We start from the raw sequence: 6,000 nt of genomic DNA, 5'->3' as shown, positions 1-6,000 counted from the left end.
TCTTAGCCGCTGCAGAAGTGCTTCTCAGTACCTCTGCAAACGCTGAAGCTGAGTTGCATTCTCTGGGTGTTTTTTTCCCCTTTTTTCTAGAGTTTAACAGGCTCTTTTCTTTATATAATTCTTTATACACTTGAAGGGTTAAACAGGTATACCGAGAGTCAGTGTAAATGTTTAGTCTTACCTTCACTGAGTTCTAAGGCCCGGATTAAAGCAATGAGCCCAGCTTCCCGACAGTGTCCAGGGTTATCACCGCATATTCTCCACATCTCTCTCCCTGTGGGTTGGCGAAGGTGTTCCCGTCCACCTATAGCTCCTAGTGTACTGATGCGCAAGGCTGGTCCCGGAGGTCACATCTGGTAGAGTAAACCTGAGTGGAACACCTCTACAGAGTCATGCTCGACAGGGCTCTAGCTGCCGGGAGCAAGGCGGTGGGTTCAGGGCGTTTCCAGTTTAGTAGATCAATGGTTGAAAAGGGCTGATAGATGAAAGTCTGCTGCCCCCCCGGATGTGGGCGTGGTCATTGTAATAGACAGGTCCTCGCAGCTTCCTGAGAGGCATTGGCATAGCTCGAGCAAGACCAGATCTGAGACGGCCGCTTGACTATCTTGACTTCCTTCCTTGGCCTATTGACACCTGGGGCGTTTTAGCTCCTGAATCTCATTTCTGAGAGGGCTGTTGGCCTCAGTAAAGTGGGGTAGGCTGGGACACATGGAGAAAGAATGTCTATGATCTCTGGCGGCTCCCGCCAAACTGACGTCTCCTGCTGTTTCTGGGACTCCCTTTTCAACTCTGTGTCTGCTGGCGAAGCTGCTCATACTTTTACTTTCAGCTTTTTTGCAATAAGCTGTTAAACAGGGCTAAATTTATGCTGGTTTTGTCTATATTATATTTAACCATGAGTCAATATAAAGGAATTTGATCTAGGTACACTGGCTGTCCTATGACCCCTGTCACCACCTTAAATACATGGCCAGTTGTTCCCTGTCTATAGTTCCTTCGGTGGGCCATCCAACACCAACAGAGGGCAATTCTAATTTACACAGAGATCTTAACCTCTAGGGGGTTAACTTAACTCTATAATCTCCTGCAAAACCTTTTTTAAGGTTCTATAACACGCATTTTAAGAGTAAGTTTTGATGATTTGATGACTTTCATTTTTTTGAAATTTTTCTTTTTGAAATGTTTTAACACAGTTCCTGGCAGAGTAGGCTTACTTTGTGTCTGACCTATTTTTTTCTCGAGACAAAACAACATTTACACTACAAGAAGGAAAGGGTAAAAGGTCACTCACTCATCCAAGTTACACTACATTAAAATCAAAATTAAAACCAAAGTGTTGTTAAAGGCACACCTGTTCATCAAGCAATTTAAGCCAAGTCAAAATCAGAACCAAAACCAAAGTGCCAATAAAGGCACGCCTGTTTATCAAGCAATTCAAGTCAAGTCAAAATTAAAACCAAAGCATCAAGCAGTTAATTCAAGTCAAGCCAAAAACAAAAACCAAAGTATCAAGCAATTAATTCATAATTCAAGTCAAGTCAAAAACAAAAACCAAAGTATCAAGCAATTAATTCAAGTCAAGTCAAAAACAAAAACCAAAGTGCCAATACAGGCACGCCGTGGGTGATCACGCCACGCTTCCACTCAAATGGAGTGGGCAAATTCCAAAGACTAGTCTTACCAAGTTTCAGATGTCCGGACTTAAAGTGCCAGTTCCTTCCCGGTGTTCAGCCACTGTGTTGATCCTCCACAGGGTCATGCTGTGCACTGCTCTGAGGAGGCGTTCCACCGGGGCAAATGCCTACCTGGGAGCGCTCTCAGGATCTGCATCGCTCAAGCTGGCCAGAGTCCCCCGCAGGGATGCTCTACAGGGCAGGCATAAGCTGCCTAAGGGGCTGCCTCCACCATCCATTAATCACCTTGCTTCCTGGTCAGGGAACCAAGAAATGTAGCAGGATGACCTGCAGACAAAACTCCTCAGACACCGGATTAAAGAAGGAAGATGTTTATAATTCACCCGGGAGCGTCGGCAGACTCACGTCTTAAGAGCCGAGCTCCCCGAGAAAGAAATACTTGGCCTTTTTAAAGGTTTACAACTTTAAGGGGTCCACGTGAAAGGGTCGTGGTAAATCGAGCAAGTGTGGGAAACGTGACTGGGGGCTACATGCATCAGCTAACAGAACAGAAAGTTTTACAGTGCTGTTTTCATACAGTGTCTGGAATTTACAGATAACACAAGTAGTTTAGGCCAGAGATTGATGTTATTATTATTACTTTGTTTAACTCCTAGGGCCAGGTGCTGGTGCCAAGGTTGTCGGCTATTTATCTTTCTTTCGTTTCTTTCTCTCTTTCCTCCTGTCTTGTGAACTAGGCAAGGTGGGGGGCGGAGGGCAGCAGGAGGAGTACTGGTCTCCTTCCTTATTAGTAGAAACAGGGTTTTACCATGCTGGCCAGGTGGGTCTCAAACTCCTCACCTCAGGTGATCTGACCGTCTTGGCCCCCCCCCCCAAAGTGTTGGGATTACAGGCGTAAGCCACTGCACCTGGCCATTTTTTTGTATTTTTAGTAGAGATGAGGTTTCACCATGTTGGTCAGTCTGGTCTACAAACTCCTAACCGCATGATCCACCTGCCTCAGCCTCCCAAAGTGCTGGGATTATAGGCGTGAGCCATCACACCGGCCGAGTTGCTCCCACCTTTTATCTATTGTGAATAACACCGCTATCAACAGGGATGGGCGAGTGTCTCTTTATTTCCTTGCTTTCAATTTTTGGGGGATATATGCCCAGAAGTGGAATTGCTGGAGTGTCCTTAGGTATAATTTCTCGAGGAACTGCCATGGCTCTACGCACCGTCCCATACGCCCCCTACGGCTATTCTTCGTGGAGTGTGAAGATTGGTCGGGAGTGAGGCAGGAAGTGGCTGTTGGTTGGGCGGGAGGTGAGGGGGCGGGCCACGCTGGATCGAGACCGCCGGGCGCGCGCGTCCCGGGGCGGGGCTGGCTTAACAGGCGTTCCCCGCTCGGTTGCCGTGGTGCCTTCGGGGGCGTTCCAACCCAACCCCCAGTGGCCCTCACCCGTCTAGTGGCTGGAGCCGAGACTTGGGACGCATCGCGTGCCCTTAGCTGACAGGGCAAACGGCAGCAGGCAGAAAGGGTAGGAGTCCGACGATCAGCCATCAAGGAGGGCCGGTTGCAGCGAACGCGGGCCCCTGTGGGCGTGAGCAGAACCCAGCGCGGGCGCCTGGCCGGCCAGGCGTGCACCGCTCCGCGCTGTGTGAGCCGGCGCCGCAGTTCCTGCAGAGTCATGGCTCGGCCCAGGAGGCTACGCAGCCTAGTCGCCCAGTATAACACACAGGCCAGAGTAATATAATCCGAGGTTATTTGAACTTTCAATTTATGTTTCCTGAAGTGAGATTAGGTGTCAGGGCAGAGGATGAGCCCTGAGATACAGGGATGACAGGATGAGAGCAGGCATGGTGCCCTGGCAAGATTTCAGATAGGCCACCATTTTAGTAACCCACTCTTAGCACGTCTTCAGTTTTCAGTATGCTGAGAACCTCACAAAATGGAAGTGGCCCCGGGTTTTTCTAGACCTTTCGAGATCTTGATCTCTTGTCCTCTGTTTGGACACCCAAAGGCTTGAAAACTTGGGTGGAAAACACTAGAATCAGCGGATGTATCACTGATCTCAAAGCCCTCTTGCCACCTGGAAGGGGAAGAAAGGCAGGGTTTGGTGTTTGCATGAGTTAGTATCATCCAACCCTCAGCTCCCCAATGTTTTGTTTTTATTGTTATTTTTATTTTTTTGAGACGAAGTCTTGCTCTGTCGCTCAGGCTGGAGTCAGTGGTGCGATCTTAGCTCACTGCAACCTCCACCCCCGGGTTCAAGCGATTCTCCCTCAGCCTCCCTAGTCGCTGGGATTACAGGCGTCCACCACTACGCCCGGCTAATTTTTGTATTTTTAGTAGAGACAGGTTTCACCATGTTGGCCAGGCTGACCTCAGGTGATCAACCTGTTTCGGCCTCCCAAAGTGCTGGGATTACAGGCATGAGCCACGGCACCCTGCCTGTCAGCCCCAAAATTTGTGTAGAATTTTGGTTTCCTGTCTACCTGGGGAAGCAGCTATTCAAAGCAGAATAAAATTCTGGATGGTACATGATCCAAATAATGAGCTTAAAATGTAGTTACAGGAAACACATTTGTGAGCAAAAGAGCTACTCCTGCAAAGGTAAGTGCCAAAAGACTGTGGTACTATGGAGAATTCAGTGGGATTCTGAGGGGGAGGAACTGCTTCCATCCAGAATGGACCAGCAAAGAGGTTAGAATTGGCTGGGTGCGGTGCAGATTACTCTCCCGGTAATCTGAGCACTTTGGGAAGCTGATGCAGGAGGATCATTTGAGCCCAGGAGTTCAAGACTAGCCTGGGCAACATAGTGAGACCTCTGTCTCTACAAAAATAAAAAAATTAGCTTGGCATGGCTGGGCACCGTGGCTCACGCCTGTAATCCCAGCACTTTGGGAGGCCGAGGCGGGGGCAGATCACGAGGTCAGGAGATCGAGACCATCCTGGCTAACCCGGTGAAACCCCGTGTCTACTAAACAAAAATACAAAAAACTAGCCGGGCGAGGTGGCGGGCGCCTGTAGTCCCAGCTATTCGGGAGGCTGAGGCAGGAGAATGGCGTGAACCTGGGAGGCAGAGCTTGCAGTGAGCCGAGATCACGCCACTGCACTCCAGCCTGGGTGACAGAGCAAGACTCCATCTAAAAAAAAAAAAAAATTAGCCTGGCATGGTGCACACCTGTAGACCCAGATACTAGGAAGACTGAGGCAGGAGTATCCTTGACTCCTTCCTGGTTGAGGAGGCTGCAGTGAGCCAAGATCGGACCACTGCACTCCATCCAGCCTGGGCGACCGAGTGAGAACCCGTCTCTAAATAAATAAATAATAAAAACAAATAGATGTTTTACATGGGCACCATTTGTGTGGTCCAAAGCAATTACAATAGTAACATCAACCTGGATTACCATAACAGATATAATAATGATGAAAACATATTATATGAATTCCCAAAATGTGACACAGAGACCAGAGGTGAGCACGTGCTGTTGGAAAAATGGTGCTTATAGACTTGCTTGATGCAGGGTTGCCACATTTGATTTGTAAAAAAACACAGTATCTGTGAAAAGCAATAAAGGGAAGTGCAGTAACAAGAGGTTTACAGCCTGTTTACATTCTGACATGGAGCTACAGTCAAGATTTAGTGTTATGTGAAAAAGCACAGTGAAAGGTGTGTTTCCTTTCACACTGAAAAGGGAGATGTGTTCTCATACATGTAAGCTTGGCCAAACAAGCTTACTAGAAGGATACACAAGAAACTGCTAGGAGAGGTTAATGCTGGAGAGGGGACCTGAAACTCTAGAAGCAGAAATACTTTCTTGGCCAGGCACAGTGGCTTACGCCTATAATGCCAGCACTTTGGGAGGCGGGCGGATCACCCGAGGTCAGGAGCTCAAGACCAGTATGGCCAACATGGTGAAACCCTGTCTCTAATACAAAAATTAGCCGGGCATACTGATGCACACACACCTATAGTCCCAGCTACTTGGGAGGCTGAGGCAGGAGAATCGCTTGAACCTGGAAGGCGGAGGTTGCAGTGAGCCAAGATTGTGCCACTGCACTCCAGCTTGGGTGACAGAGCCAGACTGTCTCAAAAAAAAAAAAAAAAAGATACTTTCTTTAAACATGCATATGATTTTTTCAACAAAGAATCAGGCCAGGTGAGGTAGGTCATGCTTGTAATCCAGCACTTTGGGAGGCCAAGGTGGGTGGGTCACTTGAACCCAGGATTCAAGACCAGCCTGGGCAACATGACGAGACCCCATCTCTACAAAATATACAAAAATTAGCTGGGCATAGTGGCTTGAGCCTGTACTCCCAGCTACTCGGGAGGCTGAGGTGAGAGGATTGTCTAAGGCCAAGAGGTCGAGGCTGCAGTGA

This window comes from Trachypithecus francoisi, unplaced genomic scaffold, assembly GCF_009764315.1.
Source record: "Trachypithecus francoisi isolate TF-2019V2 unplaced genomic scaffold, Tfra_2.0 Contig00420_ERROPOS43331+, whole genome shotgun sequence".
NCBI lineage: Eukaryota > Metazoa > Chordata > Mammalia > Primates > Cercopithecidae > Trachypithecus > Trachypithecus francoisi.
Note: the sequence above shows the minus strand (reverse complement) of the source record.